The following is a 24,119-nucleotide window of genomic DNA, read 5'->3' on the forward strand; positions in this document are numbered from 1 at the left end:
TCTCCAGAAAGTCAGGGGTTTGTCACAGCATTTTAGGAATTAATGTTTTTGGACTATCATATAGTGATGGCATCTACAGGAAACTACATGTTGTGGTGTGAGACATTACAATTATGTATGTCCAATTCACCCATTTGATGATACTTTCCAAACTTTCCCAAGGAAAATTATATTTTCAGGTCTTCTTTATAAAGGATTAACGTCTCTGTTATCCATGTTGGCTTTAGTCTTTTAGTGTAGGGCCAAAAGGACCAGGAAGCTGGTCCCACTGTCAGTCAGTCTGGAGCAGTGGTGCAAGCATGCATGGACACTAGGCTCCTTCTAGCCTAACAGTGAAAAGGGAAATGGGTCTTTGCAACTGAGAAATATTACTGAGAATTGAAGTGCTATGTGCCAGGACACAGCCAGGCCAGGATCAGGAAGGCGATTCTCTCCAAAGGACATGGAACAATTGGCAGCGTGCCTCCTCCCCTCCTCTTCCTCTGAAGCACCCCTGGAGTCAGGATGCTGCCTTTAATGACTCAGTAGTCTACTTGGCTGTGGCAGATCTTGTATTTCTGGAGAGAATCAATATAAACACTTTCTTTTGTCTTTCTGTCTTTCCTTTTTTTTTTTTTTTTTTTTTTTTTTTCTCATTGTTGTGCTTATTTTAATGTCTGCTGCCTGTCCTCAGCGCCAAAGGAAACTGTGATCCATAATTCCTGGTGCTGCCCAGCCTGCAGTAAAACTGCTCAGTGTGAAACGTAATATGCAAAAAGTTCTTTTCTCTCTCTCTCTTTTTTTTTTTTATATATTTTTTTATTTTTTTATATTTTTGGCAAGCTCTGGAAAAAGGCTTGTTTCCTGGCAGGAGAAAAAGCCAGCCTTGGCTTCAAGCAGCCACTGACAATTCCCAGCATATGGTAAGAGAGGGAGCTTCCGCCTACCCCATCAGGTAAGTGCCATCTTCCTCACTACTGCAATGATCGATGTCACACTTGGAGAGCGCTGGCTGCTGGGAGAGGAGCCAAGTGGCCAACTGGCCAATACAAGGGAACAGGTCAGGGTGGACAAGGCCTCTGGGTGAGGAAGGCATGCTAGCATAAGCATGCAACCAGGAAATGTGATGTCTTGATATAGCGTCATGTGCTTTGATTTTCTGGCTCCAAAGCCCAGTCTGAAAGATTTACATTGCTTATGTTTGTGTTTAAGTCCCTTCATAAGGTGTGCTGGAGTTTTTTTTGCACAAGCCTTTCAGCAAATAGAGCATTGCTTGCATGCCATTCCCTCTCTCCTTTTTCTTCACTTTATTTTCTCTTCTTGTTTCTTTTCATGTTGTTTTTATAATGAGTTATTCTTTGGCTAGAGGAAGACCTGATCCCACATTCATTCCAGTTCTGCTCATGGACTCCCCATTATTTTGGAGCAGTCTACTGCAGAGGCAAGCACTAAGGCAGATTCCTTAGAGTAGCCACAAGTTTGCCCTGTTTAGTCTGGGGAAATGGTTCCACCCCAGCTTGATCTTAGGTCCTCCTTCCCAAACTTTTTCTTGTACAGTGCTCAGCAGCCTCACATGGGGGTTTGGATGTTTCAGAGCTGCACGATGAGGGCTGCATGTGGCTGGAACCTGCCTGGGAGGGGGACAAGGTCCTGTGCTGTGGTCCCACCCTCCTCATGGGGCAGGGGACAGTGCCAAGAGCAGGTGCCCCCTTGGCCTTCCCACAAGACAGGCTTGCTCTGCCTCCATAAGGCAGGTCTGCTCTCAGGCTCCCAGTGCAGATAAGCACCTTCAAGACCCCATTGAGCCATTAAGACCAGGTCCTCAGCTGTAAATCAGAGCAACTCCATAACATTTTTTCCCCCTCACCTGAGCCCTGACCTAAAGGGACCACATCTCGTGGAAAGAAGGTAATTCATTCTCCATGCTCACTCAATCCATAGACCCTCGGCCAAGGATGCTTATTATTGCTAACCGGGGTGCTATTTTTTATCATAGTGGCAGGGCTAAGAGAGTCCTAACTCATTTCACATAGAGCTCTGAATAGCCATTAGCTGGTAAAAAGTTTTGGTGTGGACAAAACTGAGCTGTTCTCCATTTATCCTAATGAGGAGTATGCACTTTGTAGCTTATTCTCCAACACAGAAATAAACTGTCAGTGACTTCTCTTCTGCCACAGATTGATCTAATACAACTGCCTCAGCGCACTTCGCTTGTGCAGACAGTTCCAGTGCACATTACTGTCATTTCTGATGCCCTAAAAGCTGCTGCCTTCTCCCTCCCATGCTCTTAAATGCCTTAAATGCTCTTAAAAACTGTGGTGACACTTTTACGGGTGATGGGGCAAGGGTCACATGCTGAATCTTTGCACGCCAAGAGATTCAAATGGCAGATTCCCATCTCTTAGAGGAAAGTGAAGTCTCATTTCCTTTGTCAATATGTTCCTTGTTTGTGCCTCATTATTACAAATAAACAAAAAGAAAGATGCAGCCTTTCTTCAGTTGAATTTGAGGATTTCTGATTGCCAGGATAAAGGATAGCCCAAGCAACTGTGGTGCAAGTGTCTCTGCTATGTGAAATCAAGCTACAGAGGAAATGTAATACAGGGGGTTCCTTTCTAGAATCCTTCAGAAAACACTAGGCTGAGCCTTGCCTATGCCAGACAATGCCTGAGTACCAGCAATGACCCAAAGGACTGCAGAGTGGCAGATGAGTAGGACCATGTTTGTAATTTCATCCACCTTCACTATCAGGTAGCAGTAGGTGCCAGGTAAAAGTGAAGAGAAAAAACAAACAGATAAACAAGCAAATGCAATTTATTTGCAACTGCCTGCATTTGTGGTAAATTGATTTTATGCCCCTGTACTTCAGACATATGCATGTTCATCCTGCACAAGTATTTTAGAGGGCTGATCAAAACCCAAAATATAATTCTTAAAGGAAATGTTTCAGTTTGGCCACTCTTCCAATCCCAAAATTCTGGAGAAAGTATTTGTTTTAGAGAGCCTGCCATACATTACTAACTTTTTATTTTCTGAATTTTAAAAGTGACTTTCAAATTTTAAGTGTAAGGTATTTCATTTTTATGCTATTTGATTGTTTTAACTTATTCTGTGATTCACAAGTAGAAATGTTTTATGGCATGACAAGGGGTGTATACTTTCAGAAAAGTAGAAAAGCTACTATAGTGATGTTAAATAATAAATAAGCCTTTTGATTTTGAAGTAAATAAGATAAATATTTCCAGAATTACAGTTTTAATGTACTGCTAATCCTGTTGGCACAACATGAAACATTTACTATTAGACTGAAAAAGACAGGGTCATTATTTAAAACAAATAAATTCTATCCCATCATGATTCTACACAAAATGTCCACTTAGTCTAATTAACTACAGCTCCTGAGCATTGGTGAGTGGATTTTCACATTTAACAAGTTATGTGAAGTTCAGCAAGAATGATTATTTCTTTTGAATGGCCATGCTTATAGAATATTGCTGCCCATCATACGGTATTCATTACTTCTCTGTTTCAAACGTCTGTCATCCACACAGGGAACAGGAATGATTCCATATGACTTAGGTGACAAATCATAAAACATAAAAAATGAATAGCTAACAGCTGTTGGGACTTTTCCTGCTGAAAACGGTTTCCTTCAAGTTAATATTTCCTCATGCTCCTAATTTTCTAAAAATGGCAATCCAGATGTTCCAGCTGCAAAGTACAGGTATCTACAACACAACCAGCATCTATGGAGAGATTATGAAAGGGCTTCTCTGCTTTTCTATTCTTCCTCTTTTCTTTTTTCCTTTTTTTTTTTTTTTTCCGTTTTTTCTTTTTTTCCCTTTGCCTCAACAAGAGTAAAACTTGAACACAGCCAGGTGTTTTCACTTCAGAGGCTCCAATGGCAACAACAACTCCAGTGCTTGGAAGCTAACAAATTTGTTGTGTCACAATTGATAATCAACTCTAGTAAAAGAATGTCCAAATCAATTGAGCTTTAGCAAGGGCAAACTGACTGGACACAGCCAGGCTCCCAGCAAAAGTAGGCCAAGCTTGATAAATTTGCCCTTATTATAGCTATTGATGTTTAAATTTCTTCAGGGATGTTGTTACATGGGTGCCTAGTGGTGACAGAGGTACGGTGACCTCCTTCGATCCTTAATCTACACCTGTTAGTTGGCTCCCTAGTTGCTTGTGAGTATACTCAAGCTTAAAGGTTAACAAAAGAAAAACAGGCCAAGTTTACGCGACTGCAGCAACGGATCAATGCAGAGTAAATAACCTTCTCTGTCTTATTTCCCCAAGCATTATTGATCCAAGTTCTTTGTTCTTTGTCATGTTTCTGTCTTCTAATCCCAGGGGACACTAAACGATCGGCTCATATTGGACATGTTAACTGGCACATTATGACAGCTACCATTTTGTCACTCAATGTGGTGTTATATATAAAGAACCCTCCGTTCAGGGTTTTCTAAGCTGTTCTATCCACAACGAGCCTGCTTTTTCCTTTGGCTTCCTTTGTTTGCTCACCCTCTGCCCCTTAGGTATTTTGTCTAGAGGTCTGCAATAACACTAAACTTTTTTATTTATTTATTTATTATTATTATTAATTGCTGCTCCTAAAATTCCCCCATCCTTAAAGATGGACAATAACCCAACAGTTAAAAATAATAGACACTTTTGCAGCATTCAGTGCTCGGCAGGAGTTTCAGGCAGCAGCAAATGCTGGTATCAATTCTGACCTGTCGGGGCTTGTTGTTTTTTATTTAGGAACAGGAGCCCTTTCCTTTCATTATCAAGGTTACATTTAAAGGATATTGCACTTTCTTAAGTGTTCTCAATGGACTTCTATGGGATATTACAGATATCACTCTAGCCATACTAAGCCCAAACCCCGTCTTTCAGCTGTGCAGATGCTCCAAGTGCCTTAGCAACTCTATAAACTTGCAGATTTGTGGAGGAAGACTGTGTTCACCAGGAGACTATTGGATTTCTAACAAAATTAATTGGATTTCATTCCTTATGAATGCGCCCTCTACAAGACTATCTCTGAATAAAGACTTACCAATAATAACTCCCAGAATTATAAAGATTTAAAAGAGAGAGGGAGAGAGAGAGAAAAGAAGTGAATTTGGAAGGCATGACAACCTACTATTGCTTATTTAGCCTTCCTCACACTTTATCTAGGGCACAGAAAAAGGCTATTTTAAAAGAAAAAGCTTTTTCCTCCTGTGCCAAAAAACTCCCAGTGAAGGATCCAATCACTGGAGTAAGCGTTGTGTGCCTGTCACAGAGATGGAGAGTCCTTCTGTCTGAATAGTATCATAGGCATTTAACACCATGAAATTCAAAAGTCATTTCTTAATCAACAGCACGATATAGGTAGAAAGAGTAAAACTGCTTTTTAAAATCAAAGAGATTTGATAGTCAGAAGGTAAATTCCAGCCTGTTTCTCTATGTATAACATTTCACTGTATTAGCCATCACTAATCACCAAGCAAATATACCCTGTCCAGTGGACAATAATAGTATTATTACTTTCCTGCCACAGAATCTTATCTTTCTGTAAGTCACGGCTGACTCAATCTGTTCTTTGAACAGGTATTTTTGTTAATGCTAAGGAATCCAGGGGAAAAAGCCGCTGTATATTTCAACTGAATTTCAAGTTCCTTCACGTCTCCATAGCTGATAATTAAACCAACTGACCTGCTTCTGCATTGAAGCCTGCAGGAAATTAAGCAGATAATACTCATTAGGTAGATAGGCTTTTGGGGATAGTTTATTAAAAGAAAAAGAAAGCGCCCCCAACCAAACAAATAACACTGAACTATGAATCTCAGAGCAGTCTCTTGGCTCCAGGGCTTTCTCCTGTTTTTCCACCTATGGCAGAGTTTGGAGAAGTGTTAAAAACAACTTTTGAAAGGGGGACAAAAAAAACCAACATATTTACAGGATTTGTCCCAGTTAAACTCAATCATTCAGGCCTAAAACTCAACTCAAATATTTATTTTTACAGTGGAAATTGATTATTCCAATATTCACCTTTAAAGATGGCAAACTTGCGGCTTTTGTTGTTGTTGTTGTTGTTGTTTTTTTGTTTTTTCAAACCATTAAAATATGCAAAAACAACTGGAATATGGTGTAGTGTGTGTCCAGAGAAACCTCTTATTTTATTTTTTTTTTCCTTTTTGGCATGCTGAATATGTATCCCTAAAAGATATTTTAATGTCCGTAAAATATTTGCAATTTTTGGACGTGCTGATAAACTGAAAAAGCCAGGGATCATCCAGATTTAACAGTCAATTAATTCACTACTTGTCTTTCCTGTTGTAAGCACTTTGGGGCAAAGACTGTGTATTTTAATCTCTTTAGATGGTGTCTAAAACAGCACAATAAAATCTAATTATTAATAAAACTGACATGTAAATACAAGAGAGATGTTGTATATGGGCAGTATGTCTTATGCCACTGGAACATCTTCCTCCATCTTTCCAGGCAACATTTATATTGTGAAGTGTGGCACAAAAAGGTCAAATATATGAGTAGTGATGACATTATTATCCTTAAAGGGTTAGCTGTCTATGAAAAGGATACATATACATTATCTAAAAATCCAGAAGAAGATTCAGATTGGCTAAAATTAAAAAAATATATATTTTTTCCTAAGTGACGTACACAAGTATTTCACAAAGCTTCATTTTCACTATCCAGCGGGTGTCAAAAAACTTCTCTGTTTTGATTTTAGATGCTGTTAGCAGGGTTTTGATTTCCATGCATTATGAGCCCAGTTAACTTCTGCTCCACACTAGGGCATTCTGTGAAGTGAAGCCACTGATGTGCAGACATCATTACGTTAAAAATATGGCATGGTGGTACATGTGTAGTGAAAAATAATGGTGCACAAAATAAAATTACATTTCTACTGTGCAAAGCCAACTATGCAAAGCTCCCAGTATGTTTGCAGTGCATATTTAAAAGAGACAGCCCAAACCCTCTGTTGTGAGAGAAAAGTTATATTTCACTGTATTATTTTTATGTGGCTATAAAATACTATGCAAAAATACCTCCTAAATGATGTCTTGTTTATTTATTGATTTAGCTTTTTTATCTGTGAGCAAGATGATGCAGTTGAATTCCCATAGATTTGCCAGACTTTCATTTTCCTGATCCTGAATTCAGTCTCAAAAGGGTGGACAGATCTCAGCTGAGGAGTCAGATACCAATACTTAGAATTTTAGCTCTTTGCCCCTTTTTAGGTGTTGGATCAGCACCTACAAAACTGCTAGCTGTGGGGGTAGGCTCTTTAAAGCATACCATGAATAACATTTGAAGGCAGCCTTTTCTAAAGGTGTTTCAGTGGGAGGTTTTGCTTTGCTTTCTTTTGTTGTTTTCTCAACCTGGCCTTTGCCCCTTTACAGTGCACTCTTATGATCCAAGTACAGAACAGCAGCCAATGCTACAGTTTCATACCATTTGTGCCTTGATAGGGCAGCAGTAATATTCTGTGAAATCTTTGGGGAATATGACTTACCAGACCGGACTCAGTTTTATAAAGGGACAAGTCTCACTAACTGTAAAAAGTCTCACAAAACTGGTTAATAGGAGCGGTTATTAAAATTGGTTAAAGGAGGCCAAGCTAAGTAAAGCCTGGAAGAAAAAAAAAATAAGTGTTGGTTCCTAAATCATACAAGTAGGTTCAAAACGTACCCATTGTTATTAAAAATAAATAAAAAAAAATAATAATAATCTTGAGAAAAGCTTGGAAGATTCTTTGTTCCCTTCAGGAAGTTCTGGGTAGTTCTGCTGACCTTGAAGATGTTGATTTCAGGGTTTTCCACTGGTAAGTAGGTTATTAGGTAAATTACCAAAGAAACAGTGTCAGAAGCTCTCAGACTTGTCAGGAAAGATATTTTACTTCTTCCCATTGGAACTAACTGTGTCCAGTACCATAGAACACACCTCTGATTTTCCTACTTGAAATAATGAGACATTGTCACAAGTCCTCAGCTAGGTAAGGTCATTATTCCTTTGATTTTCATAGACTTATGCTGATTTGCTTTATCTGGACAATTGATCCAGGGTCTGAGCTTGATATACTAAGATAAACCTTTTCTGGAGTGTGTATGAATGTGTATGCACAGGCACAACTTGGCTGATTTGGTATCTCAGAGATTATTATGATATTAGCAGTATTATTTCTTCTTTGTTCTTAAAAGAAGAAGAAAAAAAAAAAAAAAAAAAAGAACATTTCCATAAATAAAGCTTTTAGACTGTTCAGCAGATTTACCTCCTGCCCTCCCAGGCACACCCCAACCTCTTCTAATAATACAAATGTTATCACAGTCTAAAAAGTTATTCTTGTCCTTGATGTGTATTTTGCACTCTTGTCAAGAGCCAGAATGGAAACAAACCAGGGCCAGTGCATGGAACGGTCAAACTGAGCACAAAAAGATTTATTTATTTTTTTGTAAGGTACAAAACAGGATTGTTAGAACAAACAGTCACCACAAACCATATTATTCATAATTCTTCAAAGTTTTCTCCTGGAAACCAACAAATGTGCATTGCCTGAACATATTTTGTTAATTCCTTTTTATTTTGCCATGAATAGAGCTGAATAATTTCAAAGCATTTTCCTGAGAGTAATGAGTAGTGCTTTGTAGCTTCCCTTGTCTGTACATTACTACTATTTTGCTCATTTCATGGATGGGTAAACTGAGGGACAAACAGTGAATAAAAAACAGGTCGAGTGTAGGCTACAAAAATAGAAGAAGTTTTGACAATTTTGAAAGACAATCCCATATTCCAGCAAAACTCTGAAATCTTATATTAATATGGTTCCTCATTTATCTACAGCATGGTATTTTGGGGAAGAATTACTATGTTAAATTAAAACATGGCAAAGTATTTTTGTATTCTTAATGAATCTTTAGATGCAAGAAACCTCTGGACCATTTGTTTGATCTTCATATTTAAACATGATTTTAACAGTCACAGTTCACCCGTGGCAGTAAGAGACATCAGTTGCAGAAATCACACTAATACGGACCAGAGCTGAATTAAACTGTGTTGATGGAGATAACCAGTTGCATATGTTTTTAGTTAGCAGGAGCCAAATCAGATAACCACCATACAGAAACATTGGGCCTGATGGATATTTATTTCTGAGAAAAGACTGGATTGCAGCCTGAGTCGTGGTTAAGATGTCCGTCCGTTTATAGTCAGGAATCAGGAAAATGAAATTCTGGATAAAGCAAAAAGGTGACTGGAGAGGAAGGAAGAGCAAAGTATGTGAAGGGCAAAGACATAAACATTGGTGCTGTTCTTTTTGTGTTACTAGACAAGGACCTTCTATTGATTTCTCTAGGCATGCTTGCACTTCCTTCCTTCAGTGACTAATGATACGCCCTTTGGGTTATGATGACACTGCATTTCACAGGCCTGCAGGTCGAATACCTGATGTATTCCCTGCCCAGCTCCTACTTTAAGTCATTGTCCGACTCCATGCCAGGCTCTCCTCCATGTGAGGCAAATAAGAAAGGGAGATAATTTATGTTGCTCATCCCAGGACAGAGAATAAAAAGCACTTCTTCCAACAGGTTCGAACATAGTTGGATTTTGTCCGAGGCTTCATTTCCAGTCAGCGGCATTGCATCCAGTCTGGTGTCTTTAATGTTTTTCTCACAACACTTTCCAGAACTCTGTTTCCTTCTGCAGGAGCCCCAAAGTGCATATGTGTTAGGCACACATTTCTTCGCCCACCTCTGCGTTGGAACACAGATTTGTTTTAACTTTGATTAACAATCCTCCACAAAAATTTAAAGAAAGAAGTGACTGATTCTTCTCTCACTTTCAGTAAATTAGGAATAATTCCCCTCTCCCTCCCACCTCTAGGCCACAGAGTTAACACAAATAATGTAAAACTGGCGAAGGTGACAGAAGAGTTAGGCTAAAAATGAAGAAGCCTACTGCCTTCGACACAGAGAATATGGGGCGCAAATTATAACTCGGCCTATTTAATTGCTAGGCAAAATGTGGGACAAGAACTCTTGGGGGCTCCCAGTCATCAGTGATTTGAAGCATTCGTTATCAGTAGCCTGTAATAGCTGCTCTGACCAACCTCCCTCTCATGTTCAAGAAGTAAAAGCAGCAGGAGATTTTGAAAGCGTGAAGAAGTAAGCACCCGACTTTCACTCACTTTCAACAAAAGTTTGTCCTACCACAACCCTGTGTGCCTTTGAACATATCAACCTATATTCCACCAGCAAACTAGCTTTTGCATAATGAACTCTCTGAGCTCCCACAGTAATCACCTGAAAGACCATCAGTGAGAAATTCAAAATAATTTAACATAACCTTAAACTACTCACCTGAACAAAAGAGTTTTTTTCTTAATATCCAACATTGCTTCTACTGCTTAGGGAGAATGATATTTTTGTGAAGCTGGAGATCCCATCATTTAATGTGCAAAATCTAGGGTGTCTATCAGGGTGGCTAAATGGCTCATATTTGCAACAAAATATAGCTGTGAGGCTTTTCTGGAGCTTACATTCTAATGTAAATGAGAATTACTGGTCCAGAGACTTACAGCACTGATGTAAAATTTCCTCTCTCAGGAGACCACTGTGACTTAAGAAAACCTTAGAGGGCATAGAAATACATTCCTAAAAGCCTAAAACAACACTGATACTGAGAAGCCTACAGACTCCTTTCCACAATTTCCTATTCTCACAGAGTATTGAAAACATTTTAAATAAATGCAGACACACTGCCCCTGTCTCACCTTCTTTTGGTGCTAAATCTCCCCACAGAGGAGTTAGCCATTTCTTAGCTGAACTCTGGAGAGCTGCTCTTAGTTCAATGGCAGGATACAAACATTTCTTTCTTGGGCTGCATTGTATTTATGCTGCAATTTTGCCAAGTGTTGATAGGAGAGGCTGATAAGTAAATCTAGAACATGTTTAATCATTGCTCCAGTCACTGGTGAAGGCAGTACACGTGCCCTCTCCTTTTCCCTTTTCCCCATCTTCCCTTAAATATATTGGCCAAAGCAAAGTTTGGGTGTAAAAGGTGTGAAAGCAAGTACTGTGGTTCCATTCACTAGCTACAGCAATGCTACGTACCAGTTGGCTGGCTGCCACAAAGTTTGATCTCAGAGCAGGTGGATTGGCGTGGATAGGGATCGGAAGAAAGATGGAGAACTTCCCAGGCTCTAGTGTGGACACTATCCTGGAGATTACAGAGTCTTCTAGAGCGGGGCACCAGGAGTGAGGCTGAAAGTTTTCAGAGACAAGAAAATTTATAAATGGAAAAGAGAATTTTATATACATGTATTTATAAATAGTACATGTACATTATGCATGTGTGTGCTGTACTGGTGTGCAATATGAGTCTTATTCAAATGCCATATTGTCACATCTTGCAATAGCAGGTGAAGCAGCTTTCTAAAACAGCCAGGATGTCAAAACAGGTTCTGAGGATTGCTTAGACCTCTCTGCTTTGAAGCTCAATTTTTAGCTTTGTTTCCTGCAACAGTAGGAAAAAGTGCTTATTTGTTTTATGTGTCCATCTCTGCATGTGCCTCCATGCAACAGCTTCCAAACTAGCCAAATTCAACTAAATTTGGCACAAGGGAGAATTTCTTGAAATTTCATGACTTGGTTGCCAGGCTGAGTCAGAGGCTTATTTACCCTAGTTATATGTGATCCTATCAAAATACCCTGCCAGAGGCCAATAAAATGAAGAGACATAAATCTGAAGGCAATTTCTTAATTCTCTTGTTCCTGGAGCTGTTTCTTTCTCAGTTTCATTCATTTTCCTTCTGCTGCCACCATTAGGAGGTGCTGGATGGATGCTTTAAATGTGGTACTCCAGTGCAGAAATACAGTGCGCCAGCTGATAGAGAAATACATTCACACACAGGGAATTCCTGAGCCGACTGTTAGTTTTAGAAATATTATTCAAGAGCCAAAATTATGTGATCCTTCTTGGAACAAAAAGACCATGAAAATCAGAAAGAATTTTCCTCCATTGAGGATCTGGAAATCTGTGCCATCTCTTAATATCCAACAGACTTCTCAAGTATCTGGTGTGATTTTTTTTTTTAAGTGAAACATATGATAGAAATGGAAAGCTTAATCAAGTTTCCTTAGATTACTAATTATTCATTCTTTGTTGCCTTTTTTTTTTTTTTTTTTTTTCTTCTGTGCTTTGCCTGACAACTGAATGTAGCAGAGACATAAAACTGGGAGGTTTGCATTGCTTTCAACCACCTCTGAAAACACCTTTTTCTATATGCACATGGTTTAAGATAAGAAAGAAAGAATGTCATGCATATAATAAGAATGCCAAATGTCTGGACAGAAGATCTGACTTTTTCAAAGGAGTATGTTCACTCGTATGTTTACTGAGATTGATGAATTACTAGGGATTTTAATTGTAAATCTTTGGCTGCTATTGCCACACTTCACTGACTAAGATCAGCAGCTATTTCATCTATTTGTAATTTTATTTCTTTACCAAGTGCCTGATCATGAGAAACAATAACTGTCAGCAGTGTAAACTCCCAAAGGACTTTGAAGATTTACTCTGATTAACTACAGATCTTTCTAATATCTCTCAGGATCAGTCTTTACCTGTCCCAGTCTGAGGTGTAATGTTGCTGTAGACTGTAACTGTTTACAGAAGTGGGAGCCTTCAATAGATCAGTGTATGAAATCATTCCTATTCCTCCACAGTAGTTTGTAAAGTTTCCAAAGAGCTTTCCAGGCTTTCTGGATGAAAGCCACTATATAAATGCAAGATGCCATTATTATTTATTGTTTCAGTTTGACAGAAAGATGGAGGGTTTCATTTTGACTTTATATTTCCATCTTCTCTCCACTTTGCCTTTGTTTCATAACTTTCTGACATGCAGAATTTTCCTTTGTATTCCTTCCAAGCTGTTAAGACAGAAAGGTTGGAAATGCTGCAGCCACAAATAAGTGGTATATTATAGCAATTTTTAATTATTATTTGTGTTCTCATTGCAGAGGAGATCAGACTAAAGGCCCCAAGTTCCAGCTTCCAGCGTCTGAAAGAAGCTAGGTCAGGATTTTACAAAAAGGACCAAGAAATCAATTTTGTTAACCATTGACAAGGACCTTACAGACAGGAAAGTTTCTTTCACAGCCTTACATTCCTGCTCAACTTGGCCCTTGGAAGTATTGATGGGAATCCCAAATAGAAGGAATTTACCTGCTGCTAATTTGGGTACCACAGGGCTTAGCCTGTGGTATATATATCTGAAAGGTGAGATAGTCTGACCATTATTTTTGTTACCTGTTTACCAAAGAATTGTTTCTTTTAAGTTATTATGTGGTGGTGAACCCTATTGAATAATTATGTTATACACTATTGTTTCTCTTTGGATATTTAATTTAATATGTTGTGGTAAGGTAAGTGTTAGTTGCTTCTACTTTGAGCCATCTGCAATTTTGGTTACCATTGGAAAAAGAAATGTTGTTTGGTATGGTTGTGCTGCTTCAACCAGCTGAAGATGAGTTTCAATTTGCTGTCATTTTAAAGGACCTTTAGAAGAGCAGAGAATGAGGCTCAGCTCTCATCCCATTACCAGCTTTATTTAATCTTAAATACCTCTGAGAGAGAGACTCCCTTATCTCCAAGTTGGGCAAACACGACACTGCACATTGATGCAAGATCTGTAGTGAACAATGTAGAAAAAATGGTGGTGTGTGGAATCCTAAGTATGTGAATCCAGCAGGTAAAACAGAACTGAAAATAACGGTTGGGGTCTAAGGCTGAGTCACAGTTACTGAAGGAGCACAGAAATGAGAACAGCAGAGAATTAGTGTGATGGGTACCATAACTGCATTAATGTCACTAATATTCACAAAGCAAAAAATAAATTAAAGAAGGGGTGTGCTGTCTAGCATATTATGGTGCCATGTAACCTCCCAAATGCTGAAATAATGAGGTAGATTTTTATTTTTATTTTTATTTGGTTTTAATCGTGATTGCCTCAGTGTCAAATGAGATTGTAATGAGAAGTGGAGTTGTTACAGAAAGTTCACTGTTTTGGAACTTCTGTGAGATGGTGTCAAATAACAAGTTTTGCTCCCCATGTTTTTCCCACTTTTGCAGCTGCCTCTTCATTTCCTGGTTTGGAGACTGACTCAGAAATGAAGACATTAAGCATTAAAATTAGCTGAAAAATAAAGGGTGGAGATGTGAAAAATGTCAGGGACTTTACATTCATGAGCTTTCAAACTTTTTTCAACATTTCTTAATAATCTTGTTTAATACTTGTTGTTCCAGCTACTATTAGAAGACATTTTGGAAGACACGAAACCTATATACTTCAGATAAGAAGCCTAATAACTTGGGGCACAGACCAACTGAAAATCAATTCCACATGTTTGAGGCTTCTGTACTCTAGCTGATAAGGCAGAACCTGGAGTTTCAACACAAAAGTTGTAATAACCATTGACAGCAATACAGAGACTGTGATTATGTAAATGATGGAGTAAACTTGTATGAACATAACTGTAGCAATGAAATACTTTACACTAATTTTTGAGGACATTTATATATTGGTGCTTGCACAAGATGTGGGCTATAAGGCCACTATCCCTTCAACACTAGACTGAGATGTTTTCAGTTGATGACCATTCACTGTTATTATTATACTTGTAAATCACAGCCTGTCTTCATCCCTGCAGATCAAAAAGAGAGTAATTTCTATTCTATAGGGGATTACTTGTACTACTTGTCTCCTAGATCTACTCTATGATCTATGGAGTGCATTTCTGTCTGGAATTATTTTTTTCTGCTTGGGAATTATATTTTTCCTATGAATCATGAAGGGACTTCTGAGATCTTGCAAAGACCAGTGAAAGATCTAACTCTTGCTCACTTTGGGGTACTTAAATGAAGCATCTGAGCCTGGAGTCCTGGCTGTATGACAGAGGGACAATACCAGGTGAGAACCAGTTCTGAATTTCATCATGAGAATTTCATTCATTTTCTGGATGTGTTCATCTTTCTCCCTTAGCTCAGAGGACCCAGGCCTAGCAGATTCCCATGCTCTTCAGTCTATAGCCTTGGGTTAGATTAAATGAGTCCATACTTATGATCAGCAGAGTTCCAAAAAGAAAAATAGAAAAAAACAAACCCAAACAAACAAAAAACACACCACCACCACCAACAACAAAGAAAAACAAACAAACAAACAAACAAAAACACAAAACAAAACAAAAACAAAATGATATTATAATATCTCAGTAGAACAGTGAAGAAGTAAAGGAGAAAAAAGGGACATCTGTCTCAGTATTTCTCAGAGGAAAAGTGCAGCTCACTGGGTATTTTCATTCTCTGACTGCTCCCTCTGCTGCCTGTGAGGTGGCTGGAGGGGAGCCAACAAGCCGCACGGCCCCTGCATGGCTGCCCAGGTGGGCTCTGCATCCCTCTTCCTCACCCTGCTCTCAGCATTAGAGATGCCGACAGTTACTAGATAAAGTTAAAGACTCATGTAGTGATCTTCACACTAATTGGACTGTAATGTATAGCCTCGGTCAAGCAAATCTCTCCCAGCACTCCTCTCCACAGACGGCAATCAAGCCATTTACAGAAGATGCATCGGCTGCTGGGACCCTGGAGTAACCTTAAACTGCACTGGCCTTTTAGCAGAAAACACAATTAATTTTGATACTGAAGGGCAATTAGGACTGGGGTTAAAATAAAAAATCTTCTGAACAGAGAATGTCAAAGACTGGTAAGGAAACTATTTCCCTTGTACACAGCGCATTGAAGGTCTGTAAGCACAGCAACTGTCAGCTCATGTTAATTCAGATCACTTTGTAACCCCCCCCTCCATTTCGATGGGAGATATGTAAATTTAAATTAATAAGCACTGTGCTCAAACCCCACTAAGACTGATAGGTATTTTAGTTAAGTCTTTGCTGCTGGAATAAGCACAGCTTCTCATACTTTGCTGGGGAAACCTGTTTTACATCTCAGAATTTAGTGAAACGACCAAATGCATTTATTTTGTTCTGTTTCATTTCCAAAAGAAAATGGTCTCCCAGCTGACACTCTGCAGATCACAGCTTAGAGCAAATCATGTCAGCAACTCTATAAACTTCTCTTTAGAAGCACAGAAGATGTTCACAGTAATACATATCTACATGCACCCACATGTCCTAACATATGTGCAAGGCAGCCAAAATTTTGACCTCACCTGTGCAAACTGCTTAGGTCTCTGTCACTCTCCATAACTCAAGTAAATGCAGCAGACTTGTTGGTTGTGATTTTTATCAGCATTTTTTCCTCCCACAGCAATCACTTAACACTCAGTGAAGCCAGTGAGTGTCATTGGCACAACTGAAGTACAGTTGCTTATCTCTAAGGACAGTGATATTCACCGTGGAAATTTTCAATACACATTTTGTTTAAGAACTAGAGATAAAAGATGAATGCTCAGGAATCATATGTGAAATCCTGATCCAGCAACATTCAGATTAGGCAAAGATCTTTAGGCAAAGATTTCAGAAGCATCAGCCAATAATTGTTACTGAAGATATTTCTGGGGACAAATATTGAGTGAAGCTAGGCATTTTCTCAAACTGTACATGAGTATTTGTCACTGACAGCCCAAGAAAAAGTGGACATCTTCAATACAAATAATCTCAATAAAGTCACGCTTCTGGCTAGTGTATGAGAAAGCAATGAGGGACATTTTAGGGTGCTCCCAATGGATAGGATATTTGTGAATCTTTTTCTCAAAACACCCCCTGAACAAGCAGATTTACACAGTGTACACTAAGGAGTTTTACCCCCCAGATGGTACCCGTGCAACAAGGCCAGCACAACTCTTGCAACAATTCTGCCATGGTCAGTGACTCCCAAATTCTGATCTTAAAATTGCTGATGTTTGATCCTCTTTGAATGCAGGCCTAAGCCTACTGGTCTGGAAAAATGAGATCTGGACTCCTGAGGAGGGAAATGTGTAGGGGAAAGTCCATGACACCAGAGAGGAAACTGTAAAGATGCTGCAGTCTTTCTTAGAGATGAATTCATAGAAAACTGGGGCCAGGTGAGGTGCTGTCCTCCTCCTTACACTGCCAGTGACATTGCTGCAGGCACTGTCATCAGATGAGATAATTTCAGTTAAAATGAGAGAGAAAAGATGTTAGCTAGGGGCTTGACTTTGAAAATCTCTTTCTGCTTTGGTCCAGGGCTGCTCATACCTGTTAGCTTCCCAGGCTTGGTAGAGGAACTTAATTTCTCCCTGACCTACAGAGAACAAGCAGATGTCTGAGGCAAGGGTCCACCATGATAGTCGTGGTGGGGTTTACTACATTTTGGTTCAATTCCTGTTGCCATCAGTGGGTAACTTCCAGAGACTGTTTACACATGAATTACCTTTTTAAGAGTTTGTCAGAGAGCCCAAAGCTCATGTCAAGTTTGTTTGTTTGTTTGTTTGTTTGGAGCAGTCTGAACAAATCTCAGTCTTTAATATCAAAGGGAATATTTCCAGGTATGCAGGCACATAGTAGTTGGAAAGAGATGGAGGAGGGTGAGAGGAGCCTTTACATAGCTAGAAAAATATCAAGATGCTATTTCCCTCGATGCTATTGAAAAGACTCATTTTTCTTTGTCTTTCCAGGTTCTCTTTTCCATTTACAAGGCTCTCCAATCTGCAGTGAACTGTTTTCTCATCTGAGACTCGGGCAGCCATCCCACAAGCTGTACTTGGGAAACCACTAACTGATGTTAGATTTACACAGTGGATAGTTTTTATATATGTTTTTCTTAAAAGCAGCATCCTAGGGGAATCTCTCCGTGGCAAAAACAGCACAAGAAGCACTACCAGCCAATAGAGCATCTGAGGAGTTCACAGGGTTAAAACTATTGTTTTCAGGGATTGATTCAATCTCTGCTTTGTCAACCTGTTTAAGTTCCAGGGCCCCATTCTGACCAGCTACAACGAAGGGTGAAGAGCCCAGAGTAAACTCATTTGGGCCTTTTAAGTACAACATGATTCATACTTGTGTGCAGCCTCTGTCATGGGTTGTGCGCAGCCCACTGCCAGAAACCATGTCACCCTCTCAATCTTGTGCTGGAGGGGGCAGGTGGACAAGATAACTTAATAGCTCTTATTCATTTGGAATTTCTGTGGTTATGGGGTAGGTCACCTTGTTCAGTGAGAGAGGGAAAGCATGTAAATCTTCAGCCCAAACTCAAGCTCCAGTGTAAGCAACTTTCAGAGAAGCTGAATTTATATTTCTTCTCTTGTTATCTTGTAATTTCTTGGGGCATCCCTTTACAGAATAGTGATGCAAGGGCCCCAGCAGTAATGAAAATAAACATAAAAATAATCCACTGTGTTCACATGCGTGGCATGAAAGTGAAAATTCCCACCAGTGACTTGAGTGAGGGACATGAGCAGATTTGGTCTCTGCAAAGCACATGGCTCAATGCTGGAACCAGCCTTAACATAGGTTCCCGCATTCGTACACAGTAGGGTGGGAATGCAGAGCACATCCCAATTCCCCACATGTGTGGGTCTGACCCAACCCTGCTGTGCCAACCTGCAACAAATCATGCAATCACACTACTGGGTCAGTGCAGTTTGCGGTAAAGTCTGACAACTTGCAAGGATAAGATCTTCCTGGGTGTATTATCATTTCCTTTTCTAGAGAAACACGGAGTTAGAAATATGAGACTGGATGAGAGTAACCAAACAACTGCATTTGAAAATGGCCAGCATCAAGCCCTATAAAGACATCAAGAACCAGGTGAATCTAATGGCTTGCAGTACCTCCTCCTAACATTCAAAATTTAGAAGTGGTTTTATGTCCTGAAGCATGTGGGCTTTTAAAGAGACCAAAATATTATTTTAATTGATTTTTTTTCACAGTCCTTATGGTGATGCCTAGTCATTCTTCTTGCCTATACTAACATCATCATGTAGTTACAAGGAAAAAGAGAGAAACAAGTGCAAAACAGCCCCATATTTTGGAGGATCAATTTTCCTTGAATAAATGACAGTGCTAAAGGAAAAAAAAAAAAAAAAAAAAAAAAAAAAGAGAAAAAAAAGTTGCTATGTGGTCATTTTTTATACATACAAAAATCTCCATGTATTTCTGTACTGAAAAATTTCAGTACTATCAGTTTTGCACTGGCTCCATTAATAAACAATACTTCTGTCACACTTTTCATCCAGAGAAGGAAAATCACCTAAAAACTCTATTTAATTAACCTTTACAGCCCCCTTGTGAGCTTGGCATTATTATCTCCATTTCACAAATGGGCACATTGAAACACAAAGAGCTTAAGTGACTTCCCTACAAGTAAAACTACATAGCAGGTCAATCACAGCACTTGGAATAGATCCTCAGTCCCTGGGGTCCTGGTCCCTTGTTTAAAGTGCTACAAACTTTCCTTTCTTAAAATGGGTGAAGACTCAGATTTTATTTTTTATTTTGTTGTACCTAAGTTGCTCATATCTGGGGTAAAATTCTGAAAAGCATCTACAAATGCTGTGCAATTTAAGTATCTGAAAGAGCGTCTAAGAAGGAGAAGCAAGCTCTCTCATTTTGTTTAAGGGCTGTACACAAATGTCTCTGGTGGAAAATAAGGAGTCTTTAAGAATGATGTGTGACTTCTAGTGATGGAGCCTGGGTTAGTGAGGGTATTTATTTTTCCCTTCATTAAGAAACAACTTATCATTCCAGTAAAGGAGCTGTTAATGAGTTTGTTCACACTCGCTGAGAAATGACTGCAGGATACTCCTCAGAGGACTTACTCTGAATGCATACATAAACCAAAGAAAGCTCGAGGTACAACCAACAACCTGCAGAAAGGAAGTGCTTTGGGTTTTTTGCCTTTATGTTTGTTTGCTTTTTTCTTTGTTTTTGCTCCCTCTCCAGTTCAGGATTAATTCAACAGATCTGGGAGGAAACAGGCAGATTTGGAGCACACGGACTGGGATGTGCATTCCTGAACCACTATTGGAATTGTGCAAGGGGCATGAAACAGTGGGTCAGGTAGCTGTTGGACACTGGGGGAGGAGAATACTGTCTCCAACCCACCCATGAAACCAAGGTCTATGCTTGCTGATCCCCAAACCATCAGTTGTAGATTTCCCGTTGCACTATCTGTGGTGGTTCCTGGTCCTTTGCATGGGATGGCTGCCCTCAGCAGCTACAGGCAGAAGTGTCCCGTCTCTGCCCACCAGAAGGCCACTCAGAACATGTCCTACCAGCACACAGGGGGATACGTATATTTATCCTCTAATAGAAGTGGAGGTTGGCAAAGATGTTTTCTTCTGCATGTGCTTTCAGTGTGGCCTCAGGCTACTGGCTGGGAGCCAGTGCAGTCCTGTACTGGGCAAAGTTTGGGATTCCCTAGTGCTGGAAAACATTCTCCTGGCACTCTTTCAGACACTTACCCTTTTGACGTTACAATTTTTGAATGTGGGTTAGCACATAATTAGACTGTGCAATGCTAAAAGAGAATTACCAAGCAAGCAAGGCAGCTTGCCTGCCCTTTGGGTGCCTCAGAGATGATCCTAGGATCCCTCTGCATGTCTTCACTTTGTTTCTAACAGAACTGGGTGTCTGTATCTGTTCTATATATATACATATGGGTATATATATAATCTCTCCTCACCGTCCACCTATTGTCCTTCTGTTCTATTTGTCAGCTGTTTTGAGAAGTATTTCCGATTCAGCAGCATGAGTAATTGCTGAGGTTTTTTGTTTGTTTGACAAAATATGGATAACAAATGGCAACGTGTGCTCTTCAGACTCCACTTCTACCCCAAGAAGACCCACCGTGACCTCCAGAATGAAATCAGTAACTTCACTCCTCTTCATTTCCTCATCCTGTGTCTAAAGTCAGGGGAAGTGGGTTGCGACCTTTTGCACATAATCTGACACATGGCACGCAGGGCCGGAAGGCAGAAAATCATTTCAACAAAAGGCTGGAGCTTTGGGTTAGGTAAATTCAGGAAGGAGAGAGATAGGAAATGACAGTAATGTCACCAATAGACTAAGAGGATCCTGGCACCAGCCTGGGTGTGAAATATGAGGTTGTCTCTAATAAGGACTTAGTAAAACCCTTCAGCTCACATTGAAATGCATGACACCAAACGCTTTTACGGAAACAGCTTTGGAGGGAAGGTGGGAAGACATTTTTCCTTCAGGGAAGCTAGCCTTCAAAGAAAAGCATCTTGTTCTTTATTCAAGGATAAGATGGCCAGGTTGGCTCACCTTGATAAATGCTATGACTTCAGGATGAGCTTCCTGACCCTCTTGGCCAACTAAAGGCCCTCTAATCACCTTTCTTAGCACCAGAAGCATGTATCACAGCCGTACATGCATGCAGTGCAGTTTCACTAGCATGCCTCATGTTGTCTGGGTATATTTATGTAAGAACTGTTACCTTTCTCTGGAGAACCTCAGAATTAATACAATTATTCTTTAAACACTGTGTGATGTACAGAAATGCTCCTCTCCCTGTGTTGCAGAGATGCACAAGAAGCACATGTTCATGTGGGAAGTCTCTGGAGAACCAGAGACTGCCGGCCAGGTCCTGCAGTCCCAGTGCCAAGCTGCCTATGGGCCCAAATAGAAGGAAGAAAGAAAAATGCTGGACCTGTGACCTGGCAAACTGCAATCATAAATATCTCCTGTTTGCCTCTGAGCAAACCCTGGCCCTCTTGGTCACTCAGACCAGCGACCTCTGCAGAAGGGGCCAGTGTCTTGCAGAGCAGAGCCAGTCTCTCCTGAAAATTTTCTCCTTTCAATTTGAGCTGGAAATGGCACAATATCCTTTATTAACTACTTTGGCAGCTCCTTGTCTGAATCAGGAAGTTCAGACACAGAGAGGAAAAACAAAAAAAAAAAGGAAAAAGAGAAGACAAGATCCAAATATCTTTGTAGGTTTTTTTTTTGTTGTTGTTGTTTTTTTTTTTTTTTTTTTTTTTTTTTTTTTTTTTTTTCTGTAACAGTAGCTTGACTTTTTTTGGTCAGTAAGGGGTTAAAGTGCTCATTTGCACTGAAGTAGGTGGCTGCACTATTAGAGGCAATGACAGTATTGTTATTAGCACAAATGAAAACATGATCTAGCTCTTCATCACCCATCTACCCTCCTGATAATCCCGCCAATCTTGAGGGAATATAGGTTTCCTTTGACTATTATATGTTTTGCTACATTGTCCTTGGACCCCATCTGCGTCCTCTACCTGAATTAAAATGAACCCTCCTTTCTTTATCCTCCCTCTGACTTCATTCCCACTGACCCTCTATTCAGCTGATCTCATTTAAGACTGAGTGTATTTTATTTCTTTTATGACTTTGTCTTCTGCAAGAAACTCCCAGTCTTTCCAACCTCGAGCCACGTGTGCCATTCTGTCTGCATCAAAAATCAGATCATTCCTTCAAAATAAGAACTGGCACTGGGTCAAAGTCCTGAAGATGAAAGGAAGGGTTAAGTTTACTTTCAATATTGGAGGAGGGTTCGGAAATAAATGTCGAGGTTAAAAAGTCCAGATGGTAATTCAACTGTATCCCTGCTATAAACATGATTTGATTTATGGGAACCACTAATGGTATCTCAGTTTAGATCTGGATGGCTTTGCTTTCTCTCATCTGTAGCTTTAAATTCATCAGATTTTTTTTTCACTCCCACCATGAATCTTTCACTACAAAGAGATACTCCTATCAAGAATTTGGGAGTTCTTTAAAACCCAGCAATTGATAAACGTTAACAATCCTAATCCATGCAAATTACTGTCTGATGCCTTTATTTATAATACCAAGCGGATATGCTTATTCAAAACAGTCAAAAAAGCTTTGACAAGTTCAGTCTTACAGAACTGTATCTCCTATTGCAGTTTTCCCTCTCCTGTCCTTTGGGGATCAAACTGAATCAGTTTTCAGTTTTTTTCTGACGTTGCGATTATTAGGTTTCTCAGCTTTGTCAGAAAAATCCATCAGAAATGTTTATCTCATGGGGCAAATAGCAATGGAACAGCATGTTTATCACTTCGAGGGCCATAATCTACAGGCAGCAATGGCCCCAATCCGGTTTGTTTTAAAACACAGAGGCTGAAAAAGAAAAATGTCCATGTCTGAACTGTGTGATGGAGATGTGCAGAACTGCATTAGCCCTGACATCCATTTCTTTATGTCTCTATATTTCGGCTGTCAGTCATTACATATATATTGCCTGAAGTCCTTACAGTTTGCTCCTTCCATCCTCCAGAAAACAAAACAGTTGCCCTCAAACATTAATACCTGAAGAATGGTAGCTTTTCATGGAGGGCTTTGCAGAACTCTGGGCTCCTGAAGTAGTTACACTAAATTGCAGTCTCCCTTGGGATGTAAAAGTCAGTTTTAGGAAATGGTGAGAGGAGTACTCTTGAAATGATCGTCATAGATGGTCTCTGTATGACCACGTTTGTGTATGTCTGGCTAACCCGTCTTTGTCTGAGAGAATAGATAAATGCCCATTTTTAAGGCTATCCAAACAAACAGAATAATAAGTAGATCAGTGTTTACAGGATACATTTTTTCCTTCGTACATGCCATGGAGAAATTACACAGAATGCAGCACAGTGAAAAATGAAGAGTGTCTTAGGAATATCCCAGCCTCATTTGCTGGGTCAACGCATAATGAAAGAGTAACCAGGTATCCAGGATCTGAGCTTTACAAGGATTTATAGATGCATTGATTGGCTTTGAATCGCTTGTGTCTCCAAAGACCTGCCACACACTTCCATCAAACCATTTCTAAACTCCTCAGGCTGAAAGAATATGGGAGTAAAAGAAAGCAAATGAACCACACGTGACAGACAGCAACTAATGTCCTTATAGTGTCATACAGAGATACCATAGCAATAAGGACATTAAAAAGAATGGAACAGAATGGAATGGATCAGTAACAGACATTTCATCCAAGTCATTCTTACAACATCTCTCCTTAAGAGATCTGAGAGAAAACAATACATAAACTGGAGTCTTCAGACAATCCAGGCATGCTGTTTTTCAGGACATATAGTCAAATTTGTATGGTGGGTTTGTGTAAAAACCTGCTCATCTCCAGCTGTGGGACTGATTTGCTGTGTAGTACTG

General features: G+C 39.7%; 1 long non-coding RNA gene across 2 annotated transcripts; it reads left to right on the forward strand.

Annotated features, from left to right (window-relative positions):
• The first annotated feature begins 352 nt into the window (after positions 1-352).
• Positions 353-21,882, forward strand: LOC106014397 (uncharacterized). Of its 2 annotated transcripts, XR_002398385.4 has the most exons (4): positions 353-934; positions 13,011-13,269; positions 14,296-14,959; positions 17,645-21,878. It is a non-coding gene; the product is annotated as an uncharacterized lncRNA (long non-coding RNA). The 2 variants fall into 2 exon arrangements; XR_001185709.5 differs by having other exon boundaries at positions 370-934; positions 14,296-21,882.
• The last annotated feature ends 2,237 nt before the right edge of the window (positions 21,883-24,119 follow it).

Source organism: Anas platyrhynchos, chromosome 11 (genome assembly GCF_047663525.1).
Source record: "Anas platyrhynchos isolate ZD024472 breed Pekin duck chromosome 11, IASCAAS_PekinDuck_T2T, whole genome shotgun sequence".
NCBI classification, from domain to species: Eukaryota; Metazoa; Chordata; class Aves; order Anseriformes; family Anatidae; genus Anas; species Anas platyrhynchos.